This window comes from Sinohyriopsis cumingii, chromosome 7, assembly GCF_028554795.1.
Source record: "Sinohyriopsis cumingii isolate HCF-2022 chromosome 7, ASM2855479v2, whole genome shotgun sequence".
NCBI classification, from domain to species: domain Eukaryota; kingdom Metazoa; phylum Mollusca; class Bivalvia; order Unionida; family Unionidae; genus Sinohyriopsis; species Sinohyriopsis cumingii.
The window spans coordinates 126,209,725-126,233,745 of NC_142967.1; the positions used below are offsets into that span (position 1 = coordinate 126,209,725).

General features: G+C 41.4%; 1 protein-coding gene across 1 annotated transcript in view; it reads right to left on the reverse strand.

The window, feature by feature from the left end:
- Positions 1-24,021, reverse strand: part of LOC149796085 (uncharacterized) — a 67,225-nt gene that overhangs the window by 25,879 nt on the left and 17,325 nt on the right. The window lies entirely within an intron of this gene.

Here is a 24,021-nt window from a genome sequence, read left to right on the forward strand (position 1 = left end):
GAAAGTGAAGACAGAAGTGAAGACAGAAGTGAAACAAGAACCGATATCCCCCGCTCAGACATCCTCCTCCTCCTCTTCGACACCTATTGCCGGCCGCACACGCAAAGCCTTACAATCCAAGAAAATACCCCAAGAGAAAAAGAGTACCATCCTCCAAGAGTGGGTGTCTTATTAACACACCAACCAACACAAAAAAATGGAAAAAGTCTTAGCCAGCATTTACTACGATCCCTCCCATCCTGCAGGTTACGCAGGAGTTCAAAAATTGTATCGTGCTGCCAAAACGCGACTGAAAAGTCTCCGTTTACCTCAAGTGCAACGATGGTTACAAGAACAAGCTACCTACACTTTGCACAAACCCATTCGACGCAAGTTTGCCAGAAGTCGCACCCGAGTGGAAGGCATCGATCATCAATGGCAAGCCGATTTAGCCGATGTCTCTCATTTGGCCAGCTACAATCGTGGCTCCAAATATTTGTTTTGTGTCATCGACGTCTTTTCCAAATTTGCCTGGGTCGTGCCTCTGACTTCCAAATCGAGCAGCGAGTTAGTGCGAACCTTACAACGGGTGTTGAAACAAAGTGGTCGTCACCCTCTTCGATGGCAAACGGACAAAGGTACCGAATTTCTGAACCAAGCTTTCCAAAAAGAATTAAAGAAACGTGACATTCATTTTTTTTACCACTGAGAATCCAGAAACCAAAGCCAGCATCGTGGAACGTTTTCAACGCACTTTGAAAGAACGCATGTGGAAATATTTTACGCATCACCACACTCTGAAGTACATCGACATCTTACCGCACCTGGTGCAAGCGTACAACCAATCTGACCATCGAAGCATCGGACGTGCCCCGCAGGACGTGACTCCCGACAACGAAGTGCTGGTGTTTGAGCGCCTGTTTGGTACGTCCCCGACGACGGCTGTCCCCAAGAAAAGTGGAGAGTTGGTCGTAGGAGATTGGGTGCGCATTGGCAAAACCAAACGCACTTTCGACAAAGGTTACTTACCTAACTGGACGACCGAACTGTTTCGCGTCACTGGACGAGTGCATGGCCGTCATCCTACCGTCTATAAATTGGAAGACATGAACGGAGAAGTACTCAAAGGAACGTTTCATTTGCCCGAGTTACAACGTGTCACCAAAAAAGAAGACGACGTGTACGACATCGAAAGCATTCTCGAACGCAGAACCCGTAAAGTGGGCAAACGACGTGTCAAAGAAGTCAAAGTACGTTGGAAAGGATATCCACCCAGTTTCGATTCTTGGATCGACGCTTCGCAAGTCATCGACTATAAAAAGAAGAAGTGACCATCATGCCCTTTCACACAGCAGACGGAGCTACGTCGACCACTCCTTCTTCCCCTAGTTCTTCTGTGCAAGATTTACAAAAACAACCCTTATGGGTGTGGTGTGGAGAACGTGTGCCTAAAACGCAAATCGTCTTTTTCTGCCAAATCTTCGTGGTGTATTGTGTCATCGGGGCAGCCATCGCCAATTTGAGTTTGCAACAAGGAGACAAACAATTGTGGACCATTTTATTGAGCAGTTGCATCGGTTACCTGCTTCCTAATCCCTCCCTGAAATTCACCTCGAACGGGAACGTTGTGTCCAGTGCCAGTGTCAGTGCCAGTCACCAGTCCAACCACAATCAGAACCCCATTTTGGGCGGAGACACGCCTCTGACGTCCAGTAATATCCCCTCGGACAGCCACAGAACTCTGGAATTATGAGTCACCAAAACCAATTTTACTTAACCTTACCCAGTGACAGTTCCATGGAGGTGTTTCACAACAACAATTTGTGCTGTTACACGGCCAAATTACCTCAGACCATCCCCTTAGATCACGAAGCCCATTGGGAAGTGGCTTTAGTGGAAATGATTCACCCAACCCAAGTCCACAATGTCATTCCCAATCAAAATTATTTTAAGGTGGAAGTTCATGACAAACAATTGCAAGATGAGTTGGATAAGATTGGCACATATACCAATAGAATTTATGATGACAAAACTAAAACGTGGACCTACAACTTGTCCATTCTCCCAGGCTATTATTTCAGTGGTCATCATTTGGTCAGCGCCATAGCCTCCAAGTTTAATGGCGTGTTCCATAAAGCTTTGGGGAATGTCCAAAAAAGTGTCACCCTGGAATACCACAAAATAGCTCGTCGCTTTCTGATGAAATTTTCTGAGGGGTCCAAAAAATTCATGTCTTTCTTATTTTGTCCTGAATTGTTTGACATATTGGGCGGTGACACGGAGCTGAGGAAGATAGGAGAACAAAAAAAAAGCCCCGAATTACCAGTCATTCATGACAACGACTCTTTTGCGAGGTATTTTCGTTTCCCGGTAGAACTGAACCAGGGACTGAATTTGATCTTTGTGTATTCCGATGTGGTGGAATACAACGTGGTGGGACACACCTCCGTGCCGTTACTGCGTGTCATTCCTTTCAAAGTGGATTCTGCCACAAACGCTGACGAGGAAGGTGGAAACACTTATCACGTCCACCGCGAATTTGTCCATCCTCACTATTTACCTGTCAGCAAGTCGTATTTGGACACGGTCAACATTACTATAAAAGGAGATTTGGGACAAAATATTCCATTCACCAAAGGAAAAGTCACGGTGAAACTCCATTTTCGAAAACGGTTCTCTCACGACTCGTAAGCAAGTCATGTATCCAGTGTACCGAGGGGTGGCTCCACAGCGAGGACACGGTTTAGGAGACATGTTAAAATCGGCCTTTCGTTCGGTGGCCCCGGTGTTGAAACCGATGGTGACACGCGGATTGCACGCCTTGAAAGATGCGGCACTGACACAAGGCAAAGAATTTCTCCAAAATGTCATCATCGACAAACAAAACCCTAAAGAAGCCTTCATGAGGGCAGGCAAAAATGTCTTGCTGCAAACGGGCAAAGACATTTTGGGCCGACGAGAGACACCTATAAATGCCCTGCACGCTACCGAATCAGGCATTCAGCAAGGACAAGGCAGAAAGAGACGACGAAGAAAACACCCTTTCACCAGACTTCAAGCGAGAAAGGCCAAGAAAAGAAGAACCGTTCGAGACTTAGACGCTTTCGATTATTGAGACACAGCAACAACAAAAAATGATGTACCGAGAGTCTTGCGCCTGTTCCAAAACGGAACTGGATCTGTTTGCCATGCCCCCCACCATGATGACCATGCAAGAATCGCAGTGGGTGGAATTTCATCCCGTCTCCTCACTGACCGATTCCGCTCCCATCGAGTTTGAAATCAAGGGACAGCCCGAAGATTACATCGATCTGAAGTTACTTGTACTTGAAAGTCCAAGTTCTAGATAAGGATGGTAATGGAGTAAAAGACGATGACGAAATAGGTCCCGTCAACAATTTCATGCATTTCTTGTTCAGCTCAGTGGATTTGTACTTGAATAACAAACTAGTCAGCAGCAGCATGGATACATACCCTTACCGTGCCTACTTGGAAAATCTCTTGACGTACGGAATAGATGCCAAGGATAGTCATCTCAATGCCTGTGTGCTGTGGGTAGCTGACGAAGCGGGCAAGTTAGAAAAAACAGATACATCCAATTCCAGCTTTGAGGCAAGAGCAGACAAAATCATAAACAAGAAAAGTTTAGAACTGATGGATCGTTTGCATTTGGACATGTGGTTGCAAGAGAAATATTTGCTGAACGGGGTGAATGTCCGCTTGAGACTGAATCGCACCATTGCCGCTTTCCATTTGATAGCTGCTGATCCTACTAAGCCTCCTAAAAGCACAATTTTAGAGGCCAAACTCTACGTACGACGCGTAGAAGTGTTACCCAAAGTAGGTAACGACATCAGTCAAACGTTGAGCAGAACAACCGCCAAGTATCCCATACGACGTGTGGAAGTGAAAACGTTCACCATTCCTGCTGGACAGCATTCTATGATCGAAGATCATCTGTTTCAAGGACAGCTACCCAAGCGTTTAATCCTTGGTACGGTCCTGAATTCAGCCTTCAACGGAGCCTTCAAAGAAAATCCTTTCAACTTTCAACACTTCGACGTGAAGAAAATCGAAGTCAGTCGTGATGGCAAGACCTTGTGTACCCGACCTTTCGAACCTGACTTTGCCAACAACAATTACTTGAGATCGTACTTGTCCTTGTACGAAGCCACGGGTCAGTTAGGAACCAACACCAGTCACGGCATTGAGTACGAGGATTATGAAGGAGGCTATGCTTTGTGGGCTTTCGATTTCACTCCAGACCAAGGCAGCGACGAGGGACATTTCCACCCTATAAAATCAGGCCAGATTCGTGTGGAACTTCAGTTTGCAAAGCCACTGGACAAGACAGTGAACGTCATCCTGTATGCAGAATTCGATAATACCATAGAAATCAACAGTTTGAGAGAAGTCATTCTAGATTATTAGAAGTCATGGAAGACTGTTATCCCTCTTTACCTAGTGAAGAAACTTTGGAGATGAAATGTGAGGAGACTGTGGAAGAAGAAGTGATCATGATGAAATCGAGATGGCCAGAACAAGAAGCCCATTTAGTCTCCTGTTTTGCCAAACACTTGGTCGACAAAATAACAGAATTGATCAAGAAAAACTGCTATGGATGTCAAAACGATCATCCCAGTCAAATTCAACACGATAAATGCCTGATGTTAAGTCAAGAAGAAAAATTGGACGAGTATCTGGACGAAGCTTGGAGTCTCATCTCGAACAAAGACGTGTTGCACCAGTGGTATAAAGACTTGCGTGAACATTCTTGTCCACCATTAACCACTCAAGAGATCCATCGTATCGAAGCTCTCCTGAATCAGAGTGAGGAAACAGAACGAATAACCGTTTATTCGTCAGACATTTTCAAGCTAAAAGTCAGGATCGAATTGACGACTTATTATTACCTGTGAAGAAGAAAACAAACACAAATGGATACCTGGGAACTTTATTACCTTTTGAACCACAGTTCGTATACGTCTTCTTGGAATCCTGTCGTCTGTGCTAAAGATGAACTCCCTCATCGCAAACCTAAAGACCATCAAGCTTACGTGATCAACACGGACGACAGTCATCTCCCAGGAACCCACTGGGTAGCCGTCTACTTTCCTCAAGAAGGATGTGTGGAATATTTCGATTCGTACGGATTGCCCCCTTTGGAAGACGATATCATCGACTTTATGAGAAGAAATGCTCAAACCACCCGATTCAATAATGTGAAATTACAAGGCACAGATTCCTTGGTGTGTGGACAGTACTGTGTGTATTTTCTGCATCATCGCAGCCTGGGCTATTCCTTAGAACATTTAGTGACTCATTTCGATCCTCGTTCTTCTGCTAGAAACGATGTGAAAGTAGATCGATGGTTTTGTGACCATTATGCTTATCTTTTGTCTCAAGCTAGGAAACGTAGTGTCCATCAATGGCCTTATGATTTCCAACAGTGGAAATCACAATTTCATTCACAACGTTGTCAGCCCTGTTCTAAGTAAATTGTTAATTGAGAAAAAAATGGTTTGATGTTATAGTGTTATATTATTGTTAAAAAATGTTAGAGTTGTTGTTGTTTAGTGTTAAGTGATTTTTGAATAAAAATGTTGTGTTTTGAAAAAAAATGCCTTTGTGGTTTGTTTAGCTATAAGAATGTTGGATTGATGATCTTTAATTTCTTACTATCCCTCTCATGACACTCACTGAACGTTGCGGCTCGAAAATCGTGTGGGGGATGTTTTCCTTCACGTCCGCGCTTTGACTTTAAGAACCGGGTTGTTCCCAGTCTAGCCATCCATTGTCGACTCATCCTCCTAAGAAGATGTGCTCCAAACTAGCTAAACTCAACGAAGCCTACGTGAATTTGCATAGGGTCAGACACAGTCTGATACCGAAGCCAGAAGAAATAGAGAATGTGAGAATGCTAAAAATCACTGAAGACCTGATAGAAGAGCTCTTCAGAGAAGAAATGAACAGGGAAAAAGAAGAATGGACAGAGAAGTACAGACTTCAGAGACAACAGCAACAGCAACAACAGCAGCAACAACAGCAGCAGCAACCTGAAGCTGACAGAGGCTTTGTCGATTGTCGTATCGACACTAAAGAGTTCTTCTTCTCTTTCCGAAGAAGCAGACCTATCGCCAGAAAGTCTATCCTCAGAGGACATCGCATTCTTAGAAACTAAAAAAAGAATGCCATAGCAAAACAAAAAAACAGCCCTTTTCAGGGCTACCCAATACTCTAGAAAAGAAATAACGATCAATTTGCCAATGTGTGTAGGTAGAGTGGTGTGAAAATAAACACTAACTCTTTTTTAAAAAAATGTGAGGGTATGTGTTTGTGTGTTTGTGTTTGTGTTTGTAAGTGATAAAGTAGGTTGGTGTGGATAGTAGATTAAAATGATGTTTGTTTTTTTTGGGCTGTTTGAGGTGTATATTTGGGGTTAGATTGGATTGCTTTCCGTATGTGGATAGTCTATTGAAGTGATTTATAAAAAATTTTAAAATAGTGATGGGTAGCATAAAAAAGTGAGTGAGTGTTTCTTTTAGGTCCGCGCGCTGTTGTTTTTGGTCATGATCTAGGTAAGATCCATTTTATGTTATTAGGGGGATGTTTTCCATCACGTCCGCGCTTTCACTATAAATTGAAACTCGTTCGGCAGTCCAGCTACCCTTGTTGATTGATCAACACCAAAAATGAACACGAGACTGGAGAAACTGTTGGAACTTCATGTGCATCTGGAATATGCCAGGCGCATATTAAATGAACTGGCCGCGGAAGCCATTGTCGAGGAGGGAAGGATAAGAGAGGAGGAAAGAAGAAACAAAGAAGAGGAGGAGAGAAGATATAAAGAAGAAGAGGAAAGAAGATACAAAGAGGAGGAGAGAAGATACAAAGAAGAGGAGGAGGAACAGGAGAGAAGAAAAAATTTCAGAATCCCAGAGAGCGAAAATTGGGATTCTGAAGCGACATATCCTGCCTCTGCTCTCTCCCCCCAAAAGGTAAAAAGTAACTGGGGGATAAGATGTGTATGTGGCGCCAGGCCTGGAAGGTGCCACCATTAACCAGGTGTCCATGAAGTTCCAAACAAAACAGCCCTTTTCAGGGCTACCCAATACTCTAGAAAAGAAATAACGATCGATTTGCCAATGTGTGTAGGTAGAGTAGTGTGAATATAAACACTAACTCTTTATGAATAGTGGAAGTGAATGTGTTTGTGTTTGTGTTTGTAAGAGCTCTGGTATGTTTGTGTGAATAGTAGATTATAGGTTTTTTTATTGTTTCTTAGCGCATGTGGAGAGTATAGTTTGGGTTTGATTATATGAAATGAGAAAAGTGGGGGTGTTTTCTTTCACGTACGCGCGTTGATGGGTCATGATCTAGGTAAGATTAATTTTATGTTTTTAGGGGATGTTTTCCATCACGTCCGCGCTTTCACTATAATAACCCACCACGTTCGTCGTTCGAACCATTCTACGGAATAATAAAAACGAAGATGGTGGTTGCAAGTGACTTGTTCAACAATTTGGTACATATATACAACTGGATAATAGATGGTATCTATGTAGTGGAGAGACTGAAAAAAGAATGGAAGATAGCAGAGTACCTGGACTACGCTAAATGTCTAAACATAGCAAAAGAAGTGATAGCAGGAATGATTGAAGAGGAGGAAAAAAGATTGAGAGGTATGATAAATCCCACCTATGTCAGAGTGGGAAGCCTAAAGGAAGCACTTGACAATGCAAGCAAAGTCAGGTGCTTTCTTGAAAAAATGTCACATGGGACAGAGTGCTCTTATGTGGAGAGAGGTCAGGAAAGACTGAGGAAAGGAGAGGAGTTGATGAGAAAAGTGATGGAGGTAGAAGTCAAGAAGATTAAAGAGAGACGGTATAAAGAAAGAAAAGAAGAAGAAAATAGAAAAAAAGGGATGAATTTGAAAAACTGAACACAAACTGGATGAAAATCCAAGAGAAGTTCCGGGCCATGGGCCACCCGGACTGGCTGCCGGAAACAGAAAAGAAAAAGAAGAAAGGAATGATGGACAAAATAAGAGGATGGTGGAAGAAGTTAAGAAGTTAAAAGAAGAAGACACACCCAAAGACCCTTTTCAGGGCCCCCATATTTCTCGAAAAGAGATAGCCTTTCCATTGCCTACCCCTTTTTTAAAAATTTAAAAAAAAAAATCCCATGTTAAATTCCCCTTGTACGTAGATTGTCCCACGATTTATTCCCATGTTAAATTCCCCTTGTACGTAGATTGTCCCACGATTTATTCCCATGTTAATTCCCCTTCTACGTAGATTGTCCCACGATTTTTCGCCATGTTAAATTTCCATTGTACGTAGATTGTCCCAAGGGGTTCTGTAATGCTAATTCCCATTGTACCTAGGGTATCCCCATTCACTACTGCCGATCGATCAAATGATGTTTATGTTCGATCAAACGTTTGACGAATTCGGTTTTGCCAGAACCGCTAGGTCCAGCAATGAGCATGTTAAAGGGATGGCGAAGATACAAAGCCTCCCAACTGGCACGATCTAAGTGTTCGTCGATGACTTTGACAGTAGAGGAAGAGGGAGCAGAGACAGCAGAGGTAGCCATGGTGTGAGAAATGTCACTTGTGACACGAAAACAAACAAGACAAGAGTTTATATACTTTTTCAGAACACGTTTATTGAATGTTTTTTTCAAACATGAATACGAAAGACAAAAAAAATACATAAAAGCCAAAGGCTTAAGTACAAGGATAAAAGGCACATGATAACCATAAACGTGGAATAAACACAAGTGTCTGTACAACATGTTTTGGGTAATGTTCTGACCAGTTCTATGGGGGTAAGGTCACACAAGTGTCCTCCCGAAAGGGTCTTTCAGGCCTGTCCACGACAGTCCTGTCCTGGGTGACGGGTTCTTCTGGCACCGTCACTAACACAGGTTGAAAAGTCGCAAGGCTCACAATCGCATTCCAATTCAGAAGCCCCACACTTGAATTGTGCCTGTCTAAACTTGTTTTGTGTTTCTCTGAAAGTATTCATCTTGTTCGCTCGGTCTTGGTAGTCACAATGAACTATTGATTTTGCCTAGGGTTCCTTTTTATATACAGACCAATACCGACGTGTCCATACGGTAAGGTGAAATGACTGGAAAGTCGCACTCGCTTCTGGTACACGATTTGATAGACTTTTTCCAAGGGTCGACTGACGATGTGGTGAGTGGGTAAACGTACAATCTTGTTGGGTTGATAGGTGGTCACTTTAATGTTTCCATCCTCTCCCGATTGCAAGGCTTCTTTCAATACCCCAAAGTTCACCACACGACTGGTACGATAATTCAGAGTCAATCCTTTCACTTTACACGTCGTGTGCAATTCTCCTTGTGGGTCCCGGTATTCGTAGCCGTAATTTTTGGGACCACCACTGACGAAACTTAGAATCTTGTCGTCGGGATGTTCGTCTGTCCAGGCTCCTAAACGGTCTCCTTCGATGTCAGGGTGCTGTTGACTCGGGTGATCGATGTAAATGCAACTGTCCGTGTCAAAGTACAGGACACGTTCCCCTAACAGTTCTAAAGCTTCGTACAATTTTAAGCGAGCATGAGCTGTCACGTAAGCTGCAATAATGACATTTCCAAAGGGGTCGTCTTGTACAAAGTCCAGATCTTCTTCGTAATTGACCAAGATCAAATCCTCGCGAACGACGTCCACGTGTTTCATGTATTTGGTTTTGTCGTGAATCATCTGAAAGTAGCGGGAAGGTTCTGTCAAATATTCCGTCTTGGGTAAACACGGTCGTTGTGCCATTTTACCCCACAAGCAATTTAACATCACTTTGGCAAACGACCGCCTGACTTCGTTTTTCTCGATGTGGTCTAAAGAGATGCCTTCTTGTTCATAGTATTTCTCTTTGAATGTCTTTTCGTCTTCGGAAGTGTGACACCAGGAAGGATAGCCGCTGACTTCTTGCTTCAGTTTCAAAAAGGCATCCACGTAGTCGGCGAAATTCCTTTCTGACTGGGGTCACCCTTGTGGTATTGTTGTGTCTTGGGAAAGTGGCAAATTTCGTACACTTCTAACAGTTGGTATCCCATGTCCAGAGCTTTGAACAATTCTACGCTGACCCAGGTTCCCGTCAAGGCCCGTTCTTCCTGGGTGTGCTGACAAGGTTGGTTTTGGTTGCACGTTTCGGCACAAGTACGGCACAAAGGAAACATCAGTTTGCCTTGGCAATGGTGAGGTAAGACGGGATGGTATAGGTTCGTGGGAGGCAAAACTTTACACTTGATCAAGCCTTCGTATTGTCGAATGTTTTTTAGGTGGATGTGTTCCGTGAACAATTGTGGGTGCCCTGCAGGAAAGCGACAATATTTGCACACGTAGGGATACAGCGAACACACGTCCAAGTATTTGATTTCTTCTCCTTTCTCTTCGTCGGCTTGGTACAGCAAACAGGTGGCATTGGTCCTTCCTCCGTACAAACTATCTCTCGGGTTTAGGGGGTCCATCAGCTTGTAACTTTCCACGGCACGTTTAAACTCGGGATCGGTTTTCATACGGTGATCGTACTCGTGTTCCCACATTTCCACCACTTGGTATCCTTGCTATTCTAACTTTAGGCGCCGCTGACAAGTGTCCTGGTACAAGTCTTCCATGGTTCGTTGTAAAAACTGATTTTTAGTGCTACGATCAGGGTAACAGACGGGACATCCGTGAAATAAGCAACCGTTAAACTCGTACACGATCTTGGGGTTTTCTAAGTCCCAGCCATCGACCGAATACGTTCCGATGGTCTTTTCGCCTCCTCCGTTGCGGGCATGCTGAATCCATTTATCTTCCTTGTCGCACAAGTAATGTAACCAACGTAGGGCTTTGACCGAGTATTGACGTTTGACATAGTGGGTCGTTTGAGGACTGATGACAGCCACGGTGTTTTCAGGCATGAATCGTTGTCGATACACTAAGGAACACGCTTTGGCAATGGTGCAAGCTTCTTTCAAAGGATCGACCCCTCCGTGTTCCATGAACAGTTCTCGAAATTTTCCACAGCAACGCCGTAAAATGTCCACGTCGGAACGATAATACTTTAGCATTTCTTCCTGAAAGTCGAAAGGGTCCGAGGCGTGAGTCTGGTACCAAGCGTAGAAAGCTTCTCGTTGTTCGGTACGCATGTTGTCGGGGTCGTAATAGTGAGCCTCAGGCAAATGGGGTAGAACGGCGTGTTGATTGGCTTCCGTATTGAAAAAGTGTGGAAAGTACCCTTTAGCCATTTCTGTCATTCCAAACGTTTTAGGCATTCGACTCAAAGGCATGGCCAAATAGCTCATCGAATCTTTAAACTGCACTTGTCCCACTTGCATGAAAATGATTTTGGCTCCGTTCAAAGTGACTTTAGGACGTTCGGTGCCTTGTTCCGTATAGTACCTCAAAAGAAACTGTCCATCGTATCCGGAGAAATTGTGAGCCATCACTGTGGCCTGACGATGACAATCTCCATAACGTTCGATGTCCTCTTGGCTCCACGTCTTGTCGATGGGATCTAAGACCCATTGGGCAAAATCGGCTAACGTGTTCGGTCCTCGAAAGATTTTTTCACGCCCTCCGGGAATCTTGCTGCAGTGAGGGCAATGACTGAAGATAGGTTCTTGAGCCACGCAGAAATTAGGAATGTGAATGCCAGTCTCTTGCATGCATTCGAAATCGAAAAAGATGAAATTGCCTTTCTTCTTGTGACCGTCCTCTTTCTCTGGTGGGGGTTGGTATTTTTGCACGTAGCATTCGTGTTGCAGGTCCACGATGTGGTGACAAATGTGACATTTTTTTTCCTGAACATACGTGTGTCTTGGTACTGTTGGTACGTAGGCCTTGTCGACACGTAAGGCACAATCGCAGCAGTTGACAAGCACATTTCTGCTGTGAACCTTGCGTCTTCAGATGTTGTTGGTAACAGGCAAGGCTGACAAACGTGCGCAGACAAGCAGGACAATGTACTCTTTCTTGTCCTTCGCTCAGACAGGGTGGAGAGGCCAAACATCCTGGGCATTTCCATCCGCAATGTTTGTGTTGCTCTCGATTGTTATAGCCATAGTCACATTTCTCACAGTAATAACTGTATCCCAGGAATCCAGTGATAGTGGTAATGGTATCGAAATGGTCATCATGATAATAGACATGAATGTATTTTCCGTCCTTAAAGTCTTTCCCTCGAAACAACAGAGGTCCGCGCATTTCTTGAGGGTGCACTTTCAAGATGTAGAGTGGAGCTAGGACATCTTGCAATTTCTGCATCTCAGGAATGCCACAGGGTGTGTCTTTGGACAGTCCGGCTTGTTGTAACAGGAGTTCTGCTTCGTTTCGTTGTTTGGCTCGGTCGGATCGTTGAATAGTGTTCCAGGCTCTTTTTCCATTCTACCGTGTCGTTCTTGTTGGCATAGGTTCGTCCCACAACGATGGCTTGGGCTAAACACATCTGGTCTTGAGAATTGTGAATTTGGACGAGACTCTTTTTGGTGCTGCGAAGGTCGTTCACCAATAACACCTTATTGCGTTGTCCGGTCCCTTGAGGAGGAGAGACGTGGGCCATTTTCAGTGTGGCTTTACCATCGGTGATGTCAAACTGGTCATTAGATTGTTGTACGTGTTGAATCTTGTCCGTGACTTTGGAAGGGGTTAGTTCTGCGGGTCTGCTAAACTCGATCCAAACAGGGGATTTCAAGCTGTCGTGATCTATGGATAGTGTCAAGCGACCGTCTTCTTTGGGTTGACATTGTCGCTTGAGTGCGGTGAGCAAAGAATCCCACATCTCGGTGATAAACCCTTCTGCTTTCTCCAATGGTACGTCGGACTTGAAATCTTTAAACTTCACTATGTAGGTGTAAGCCGTGGTTCTAAATTTTCTAGAGGAGCGCTTTTCCGTCTCTCGAATGGAATAGTACTTTTCAGGGTTGACTAAGGGTGGTGAACTTTGTTTAGAGGGTTCGGATTCTGGTTCACTCATGTCCTCTTCAAAATCACTGGCATGAATTTGTGCCAAGACTTCAGCTCTGGTACGAGGCGATAGATCACGTTTCTGCCTCTTACTTTCTTCTTCTTTCTTCTCGAATGAATAGGATCGTTTCATCTTGAGTGCAAAACGTCAAATGACTCAAGTTTAAACACCATAGACTAATTTATAGTCATGGCAAACCAGCGTATATAAAAAGGGTGTGTGTCTTGTCCTTTCACTATTCATTTCACTCTCAAACCGAGCACAACGATGGAAGAGACTACCCAGATGAAACGTTTCATCAGAGCTTTGCGAGGGATCATTAGAAAATTCTCTTCAGACCAGCCGACGGACTACTCTCCTTCCTTTCGAGATAAAAGTCAAGATACTTGCTATATCTGTCAGAAGAAAGGGCATTGGTCTTCAGAGTGTCCAGACCGTCAAAAAAGAACAAAAACAGGGGCTAGAAAAGACAGAAGTCAAGATACCTGTTATTATTGTCAAGAAAAAGGACATTGGTCTCCAGATTGCCCAAAAAAGAAACAAGAGGAGTCGGAAGAAAAGAGGGATTCTTCAGAAGAAGAGAGAGATTCTTCAGAGGAAGAAAGCAGCCAGGTGAAGAAAAAGAAACAGGAGAAGAAAAGAAAAAGGGAAGAAAGTGAGGAGGAAGAGGAGGAAAAGACTGTGACGGTGAAGAAATTGAAAAAAAGAGAGAGTAAAAAAAAAGAAACAGAAGAAGTGAATGTAATTTATAAAGTGTTCTGTTGTGAATTGTGAATTGGATTGTAACTATGGAGAAAAGAATACATTAATTATATAAGGTAAGTGTCTTTGAGTTTTGATTTTAAATAAGAAGCTACACTCACGCACTCATACACAGACATGTACTATAAGGGTAAAATGGTTTTTTTGTGTTGATTTTTGAGTTATTGGCAAATTGAAAGGCTATCTCTTTTCTAGAGAAGTGGGTGGCCCTGAAAAGGGCCTTTTTTGGTGTAGGGGTAAGTTTAAGCAATCAACTTTAACTGCCTTAAGCCTTTGCCACGGCCGAGGCCTACTTCTGATGGTGATGATTGGGTTGAAATCACTAAGGGTGGTACGATAGGCTTAGTCACAGGGTTGGCGTGTTTAGCTCGGGAAGGTCGTATTCTCTTCGGTCGTGATAAAGAAGTCTGATACATTTGTTTCAGACTTCTTAACTCCGCTAAAATGTCCAACAGTACCGTAGCCGTTTGATTTTCACCCTCTTGTTTCTTTGCTGCTACTTCTTCTTCTTGTTGTTTTTTTCTTACCTCTTCTTGTTGCTGTTGCTGTTGCTGTAGGAGAAAAGCTTGTTCCGCTTCCTTTTGTCGTTGCATAAATTTCTCCAATTCTTCTTTCTGTCTCTGTCTAAAATTCTCCACTTGCGGTAATGAAGAATGAGACGAAGGTTCCGGAACAAATTCTTGCGAGGTAAGAAAATCCACAAAATCCCAATGTACCTCTTCTGAAAGTAAGTGCGGGTTCCCTTGGGCGGTCTCCACTGCTGGTGCACCCCAGTGAATCGTTTTCTGAGTTTCCGTTATGTTGAATCACTGTCTCGCATCGATTGACTGCACACAGGCGCTAGCGAATCTATATAGACCACGTGACGTCACAGACTGCTCTCTTCGAATTGGATGCGGGCTGACTGAATTTTGTCATGCGTGTTTGGATTGGTCAATGAACTCAATCCGTTTCAATCCTTCCTCTCCCTATAAATAAGCGCAGTTCAGTGCATTGATTCACCTGTTCTCGGAGCCTCACGATGTGGACCACAGTTGAATCATCCACCCTTGTGTCTTCCATGATGTTTAGGACGGACATACCCATGTATGTCCGATCCAAGTGGACTGTTGTTGATAGGACATATACTAGTCTATGGATGAGAAGAGTTTACATAGAAAGACAAGGATGCCTCAAGAGGGTACTTGTGTATGGACCTGCAGTTAGAAGGAGTTTAAGAAGAAGAAGATGTGACAGATGCCGTCTATGTTAATATTAATATTAACATAAAACCAAAGGCCCTTTTCGGGGCCACCCACATTTCTCGAAAAGAGATAGCCTTTCGATTGCCTACCCCTTTTTTAATTTTTTTTTAAAAAAAAAATCCCATGTTCAATTCCCCTTGTCCCTAAAGTAGTTTTTTTTTTCTAACATGTTCAATTCCCTTTTGTCCCTAGACAAACCCAAACTCTATTCCCATGTTGAATTCCCCTTGTCCCTAGACAGACCCAAACTCTATTCCCCATGTTCAATTGCCTTTGTCCCTAGAATCGATATTTTTTTTCCATTGTTCGAATGCCTTTGTCGCTAAAATGGATATATCCTTTTTTTTCCTTTCTCCAATGTTAAATTCCATTGTCGCTAATCTTACCCAGGGTTTTTTGCCCATGTTAAATTTCCATTGTCGCTAATCTTACCCAGGGTGGTTAATGTTAAATTTCCATTGTCGCTAATCTTACCCAGGGGGTGTTTTTAATGCTAATTCCCATTGTCGCTAATCTCACCCCATTCACTACTAACATTATTAGGTCTTTAAGTTTGTTTTTGCAGTCGAAATAAGTGAGTTTTTAGAGCACTCTTGAATGGGATCACTGTATCTTTGTGTCTAAGCTCAGTGGGCAATTCATTCCACGTTGCTGGGCCCTGGTATGCAAAAGAATGCTGTCCATCTGACTTTGTTTTCATAGTGGGAATGATGATTATACGATTGTCAGAAGAGGAGTGTAAGTGTCTTGCTGGTGTGTTCACATGGGTGAGGTCGGATAGGTATGTTGGACTGGAGTCCGTCACTGAAACGTAGCACAGAGAACACATTTTGTGTTTGATTCTGGATCGAATGGATAGCCAGTGTAGGGTATAAAGCAGCGGGGAGGTGTGCTCTGATCGAAGTACTCTAAGTATGATCCGTGCAGCTGTGTTTTGAACTTTTTGAAGTTTCTGGAGTAGATATTGAGATGAACCAGACATAACTGAGTTACAATAGTCCAGTTTTGAAAGTACTAATGAACAAACAGGTGTTTTAGTGGCATCAGCTGAAAGCTATTTGCGAATGGAGCTGATGCGTCTCAGCTCAAGATATGAAGCCTTACATATGTTCATGATATGTTGGTGCAATGTGAGAGTACTGTCCAGAGTAACACCTATGTTTCGTACTGATTGTGTGAATTTAATGTTGGTGTTGCTGATATTTATTGCTTGAGGCAAAGTATGTGCATGAGAAAGTCTTTGTGTTGTGATACACTAATTGGCTCTCAGCAGGCTAATCACTTCTTACTACACTAATTAGTTCTTACTACATTTATCACTTAAGTTCTTACTACACGAATCACTTCTTACTATACTAATTAGTTCTTACTACACGAATCACTTCTTACTACACGAATCACTTCTCACTATACTAATTAGTTCTTACTACACGAATCACTTCTTACCACACTAATTAGTTCTTATTACACGAATCACTTCTTACTATACTAATTAGTTCTTACTACACGAATCACTTCTTACTACACTAATTAGTTCTCACTACACTAGTTCTTACTATACGAATCACTTCCTACTAAACTAATTGGTATATACTACACGAATCACTTCTTGCTACAGTAATTAGTTCTCACTATAATAAGTAGTTTTTAGTTCTCACTACAATAGTTAGTTCTTACTTCACTAATTAGTTCTCATTACAATAATTATTTCTTACTACACTAATTAGTTCTCTTTACAATAAATATTTCTTACTACATTAATTAGTTTTACAACACTAATTGAGCCAGTCCCAGGCATCATTGCAATGCAATGACAATCTACACGGACTTTTATAAGTTGCGTTCAGTTTAGTACGTACTATATGTAAAAGTGTATTGTTACATCTGTGTTTATAACTAATGTACCGGATTTCACCCAAAATGCAAATAAATGTATACAAATGTATAGCAACGCAAACAGACATGTATAAATGAAGCAAAAGCAACTATATAGCCAGTTTTCATTCAAAATGAATTTTAAAAAATATATAAATATCAAGGAAATGCTTAAGAAGGCTTGTAGTGTTGCGATGACTACATGAATGGAAAATGGGAAATTCATGAACACATTACATTTTATAATTCAGCATCCCATGTGCAATCGTAACTGTTATTTTGATGCTAATGCCTGAAATGAGTACACGAGTGAGGAATTGCATGCATACATAAAACAGCGATCGTACGATGTGTATTTTTCCTTTTATAAAATCAAAAGCATCATTTTTAAACAAGAGTTCTTTCTTTAAAATGTGCCTACCATAAATATGAATTTGCCACGTCTTTGCATATTATTTGAAACTTCATACTTGATAGAAAAGTTATTGCTCTCAAGTATGATTTCTCCACTCTTGGATTACTGCTACAGTGAGAATCGGGCACGTGCTTGTAGGTATGGTTTTCTGTTTTTATTCGACCACGATATTTATTTCAGGCTCAGGAAATGCGCCATCTTCTTGTCAAGAATTATAAACTCAAACATTCTCTGACCATTCTCTTCATTCAAGATCACACATACAGCTTCGATTAGGAATGCTCGATGCTCGTTCTATGCTACTTTTCATCTGAAGGCATCCAATTCTAAAAGTTTCCATTCTCAAGAGTTGATATAAATTCAAAAGATTTGAAATCAACACACACACGAGTTTATGACACTCTTTTTCACTATGTTTCTCAAAAAAGCAAAACCTTGGGTAGAGGTTTTCGCCTAAAGGTGTAGCAATGTTTAATTATATACGGCTAATATTTAAAAATGTAATAAAATGAAATCAACATGGTCTTCAGGAATGAAACCATCATTGTTTTGGGTGACGTATCGTGTTTTATTTAGCCCAATATCATCAAGGAAATTTAAATTTATGAATGAATATGACAAGTGATATCTTGAATTTAGATTTTAAAATGAGGGTACATTCTTATACTGATCAAACATTCCTGTATACAGGCTGTTCGAAAGATGGAAACAAAATTGCGCCAGCTGTTTGATCATCTTCAGTCCACTACCGAATAAAGCACCCTATAACGCAGAACTTACAGCCATACGTTAGTCGGTTACCGAATATAGCCTCATTTACTACAGAATGTATAGCCATATCTAAGTCGGTTACCCATTAAAACCTCCTTTGCCACATACGTTACAGCCATACGTAGGTGGGTTACAGAACAAAGCCTCCTTTACCACACAACTTAAAGCCATAAGCAAGTCGGTTACCGAATAAAGTCTCCTTTACTAAAATGTACAGACATACGTAAGTCGGTTACCCATTAGAACCTCCTCAACCACATACGTTACAGGCATTAGGTAAGTAGGTTACTGAATAAAGCCACCTTTACCATAGAAGTTAGTCATATGTAAGTCGGTTACCGAATAGAACCTCCTTTACTACAAAATGTTCAGCCATACGTATGTCGGTTACCTATTAGAACATCCGTTATCATATATGTTATAGCCATACGTAAGTTGGTTACAGAATAAAGCCTACTTTACCACAGAAGGTACAACCATACGTAAGTCGGTTACGTAATAAAGCCTCCTTAACCACAGAAGGTACAGTCATACCTAAGTCGGTTACCGAACAGAACCTCTTTTATCATATATTATAGCCATACGTAAGTCTGTTACTGAATAAAGCCTACTTTGCCACAGAAGGTACAGTCATACGTACCATTGATCATTCGCACTGTTGTTGTTGTTGTGGGGTTTAACGCCATATTTCAATACACGATATACTATGCATGGCGGCCAGTATTAATGGTCGAGGAAGAACCCGGGAAAACCCCGGGAAGAACCACCGACCCACGAGAAGCTACTGGCGAGCTTTCTCACCCACGTTAGCAGAATCCTAGAGTCGAACCCACGCAGACAGAGGTGAGCTGGCAGTGATCCGTAACGGAAAGCGCTTTAGACAGATCGGCATTCGCACTGACGTGACAGGCACTGAAAATACGCTCTGTAATATTGATATTCATAATAAAGAATGCGAGATGCAGCAGAAACGTCGACAATATATGAAATATATTTTTGTGGGACTAGCAACATATGTTGTAATATTGGATGGAAACGGTACATTGACGAAACTGCGATTTGAAGGGCCATTGTGGACAGTACCAGTGGTACAACGACCCAGAGACGTGGAAATAATTCGAACTGTTTTTTTTTTTTTTTTGGAAGCGTTCAATGTATACTAATATATTATGCGGAAGTCCACTCTCGTAAAAGGCAGTGACAGGTACTTTTGAATTTTTAAAATTTACCAATACTCATAATGACCGTCTGAACATGGGCCTGCAATTTTATCTACATTAACTTACTGAGTTTTGTGTAGTTATATTGTATCACCTTTACAAATACTTACCGAGTTTTGTGTAGTTATATTGTATCACCTTTACAAATACTTACCGAGTTTTGTGTAGTTATATTGTATCACCTTTACAAATATTTACCGAGTTTTGTGTAGTTATATTGTATCACCTTTACAAATACTTACCGAGTTTTGTGTAGATATATTGTATCACCTTTACAAATACTTACCGAGTTTTGTGTAGTTATATTGTATCACCTTTACAAATATTTACCGAGTTTTGTGTAGTTATATTGTATCACCTTTACAAATACTTACCGAGTTTTGTGTAGTTATATTGTATCACCTTTACAAATACTTACCGAGTTTTGTGTAGTTATATTGTATCACCTTTACAAATACTTACCGAGTTTTGGGTAGTTATATTGTATCACCTTTACAAATACTTACCGAGTTTTATGTAGTTATATTGTATCACCTTTACAAATACTTACCGAGTTTTGGGTAGTTATATTGTATCACCTTTACAAATACTTACCGAGTTTTGGGTAGTTATATTGTATCACCTTTACAAATACTTACCGAGTTTTGGGTAGTTATATTGTATCACCTTTACAAATACTTACCGAGTTTTGGGTAGTTATATTGTATCACCTTTACAAATACTTACCGAGTTTTATGTAGTTATATTGTATCACCTTTACAAATACTTACCGAGTTTTGTGTAGTTATATTGTATCACCTTTACAAATACTTACCGAGTTTTGTGTAGTTATATTGTATCACCTTTACAAATACTTACCGAGTTTTGGGTAGTTATATTGTATCACCTTTACAAATACTTACCGAGTTTTGGGTAGTTATATTGTATCACCTTTACAAATACTTACCGAGTTTTATGTAGTTATATTGTATCACCTTTACAAATACTTACCGAGTTTTGGGTAGTTATATTGTATCACCTTTACAAATACTTACCGAGTTTTGTGTAGTTATATTGTATCACCTTTACAAATACTTACCGAGTTTTGGGTAGTTATATTGTATCACCTTTACAAATACTTACCGAGTTTTGTGTAGTTATATTGTATCACCTTTACAAATACTTACCGAGTTTTATGTAGTTATATTGTATCACCTTTACAAATGCGTACTACCTTGGACAGTCTTCATTCTTGTTAATTACGAGAGAATGCAAATAAGAAAATCGTGCTATGATTTATTTACATTCTCTCTCTTGGTGTTGCGACGTCTATTATCTCTTTCGGCATATACACCCTACCCCCAACAAAAACCCAATTAAATTCCTTATTTAATTAATAAGTAATTGCTTCTACAGAAGTAAATATTAAAAATGATATATTCTGCATAGAATTTGAACATTTCAGAATGTTAGTATATACTAAATTATCGTTTTAATTGCGAATATGAATACGATTCATAATCTTAACATGTTTTAACTGACAATAATATATTTTTGTTAATAATAAATATACAACAAATTGCAGTTTGATCCCACTCATGGCCACACGTTATTAAAACGTCAACACATAACCTACTTTTAATACATATGATTATTGATTGGATGCCAAATTTAAACCTATTATATATTGTCCCTACCAAAACAATTTTTTCAGGTTCCAAAATCTCTTTCACACGCCTTACTGGGTTGTCACGAAGATAAACAACTCTGCCTCATTCCTGATTCTGGTTGTCACAGAAATGCACAACTCTGTCTCTTGCCTGAATGAGTTGTCAAAGAGATAATGTAAAGAAAGTGGTATATCGTCCATATTAACGCATGAGAAATATATTTGCCATACAAAAGCAAGCATCGATATTAACTGTCATTTGCAAGCGACCTTTACATTTGCAAGAGAAAACAATGTATTTCTTCAAATTTAAACATTTTAGATTTCCGATGTCGATGTTTCTTTACACTTGATTTAAAATTCGTAAAATTTGCACGTATAGAAAAAAAGAGAAAGATTTTACATGAATTAGGTCGCCTTTAATTTATAGTAATGACATCTGGCCAACAGTTAAATTGTTTATCATTCCTAAAGGACCATTTGGCTCTGTGATTTAAATCCTGATCTGGGTAATTGTTAACTACAATGCAACAAAGTTGATGTGTTCATTTCCTCTAATCAAACTGATGCTACAAATAAACTAGATTGACACTTTCACAATGTCTTGGCTATTGAAAAGGGAGCTATCATACAATTAATTTAATTAATACCTTCTTTATACAAATCTCCGAGTATCTAATACTCTTTAGTAATCTAAAAGCTTGTATTGTAATACACCAGGAGTTCTAACAGAAACTCACTACCGAGGCAAGTAAACACCGTCGAAAACGTGCACGAGGCTGGCTCGAGGTCGATGTTTCCCTATTTACAAACACCTAAAGGCAACAGTCATTGTCATTTGAAGGATTCTTAAACTCTCTAATACCACAAATAGTTTTCTCTATTCAGCCATCGCCCACGCTCTCGCGAGACTCTTATTTTCGACCACGTCTTTTCTAGCCAACCATTCGTACGATTCATCGCTGCGCTTTTATAACTATAAAACACGATCCAAACAGATAATGAAAAAAATATATCTATCTGAAATGATCAAATGTTTGTAACTGAGAATGTCCATAAAACTCATTATATTACCTTTATGTGCCTGTGCTGCTTATTTGAAATTATCTTTTGAGGAAAAACGGGAGGGGCCATTTGACGAATCTTATCTCTCGAAAACTGTAAGTGGTACATGATGATTACTGCTCCTAGTAACTAACCAATTACTCAGTTTGTCTGAAATCTTTCTAAAAACGATTGTCCATCATCAAAGAAATGATCACAAAAATCTAGCAAAGCTTTGAAAGGAGACGTCAACACAAATAGCAAATACCGTAGGTTTATTACAATATATACATGTTGTGAACCTTTTTTGCATGTCTGACTTGTAGATTTAAAATGCCTTTCTCGTTTCAGCGCTAAAAGCTTCGGTTTTGACGATTGACAAGCAACAATACAAGCATTTTTGTCAAACTGAGGCTATTACATGGGGTTCTTGGTCGTTTACGAAATGAGCCGATACCAAGGGCAGGACTCCTACTCTCGGTTACACGCAGTCTTTTCACCAAAACCGAACACCCGTGCGCGTTTTTGGCGGCTTGGGCCACGCTGACGCTTCTCGCGACTATCATCGGGTGCTCGCGGTCATACAGTAAGATGCTACTAGAGGGGGTGTCAGCGTTTCTTTATTGCGGTGTCGCGGAAGAGGAAACGCGAGTAGAGCTGGTCATCGAAGGGTGCATCGTTTCCTTCAGCGGCATGGCGCTCTAATAAAAATCATGGGCTGGCGACTTGTTAGTGGAGAGCGGCTGCAGAATGAAACCACCCCCTGGCCGAGTCAGCCGGCACGCTGCATAGCTCAAGACTTCCCAACAGCAGACAGCTTTGTCAGGATATCCCCAACCCGGGCCTGATCCTTTACGAATGCGATTAACCCATTTTTACCGCGTCGTCGAGTGATCGGGTAGCAAGAGACATCTATGCGTTTGACTTGATCTCATTCTTGGCCAGCTCGTTGAGGATGAACCTTTCCTGGATAGTCGTGCGGTGCCCAGAACACACGGTCCAGGATGATATTGAACTTGGCCTCCACGACGAAACACGGATTTTGTCATGTCGTTGGCTGGTGTACTCTGCTACAAGGGACAGAAGGACACAGACCAAAGACAGATATTATAGGTCACAAGCGACGGCGATCAACCGGGCGATGTCCACTGTTATGGAGATGAAGTTAGGCCACCGTTCACACCTTCAACAACTCTGAAGACATCATGGCACTTCTTTTAGAGCCGTCGCTGAATCCTCTCCCGCTGTTATTGTGGTGAGTCGCAGTGTTGAGGATCGTTGAGATTTTGGTAAAGATCCTCGATGAGCAGGTTGAGGCAGAACTTTAACTGCTCACTCCGACTCAGGATTTTGTACAAGCCATGAGGTACGGATCTCCAGCCTCTCACTTTGGTGGGGCCACACGACGTTAATAAAGTTGAAGTAGAAGTATATATTTTCCAGGACCGTTCTAGCTTCTGCGATGACACGGCTATTGAAATGGCCGCTGACTAGCTCATCAAAGATTAAGGCAACTGTTCCATTGATTAGAGCCTTGATAAATTTGTATCCAAGGAGCGCGATGAGACACGGCATATCGTCATCAAAACAGAACATGGATTTACGCTCTCTGATGCGGTTGAAAGTGAGTTCTTTATTATCGTGCCACGTCAGTGACGATACCAATAGCTTGTCAACAATGTATGTGGCATCGTTGTAGATATAATCATGTACGGGCTGCCACTGAGACCTTACCATTCTCTGCTACAGCAAAAGCGTGATTATTTACAGCTGACCTGGAAAAGACATGGGATGCTCAAAGTAACTCCAGTTGTTAATAATTAATTATCCGATCCGCGTCCTCTCCACATACATTCCGGAATTTGAACGATCCTACCCCAAGCTGATGCAGGTATACCTGTACTAATCAACGGTACTTCAAGTCGTCTTCAGACGCCCACTTTCATGGACATGACGGTCATGACATTGTCGGATCTGCCATGCCTTTAAGTCATGGCTTGTATATGTTTCTCGTGTTTTAATTGCAAGTTCCAAAACTGATTAAGGTGGTCAAGGCGCCGGTTCCTTGCTCTTTGACGTTAATGCC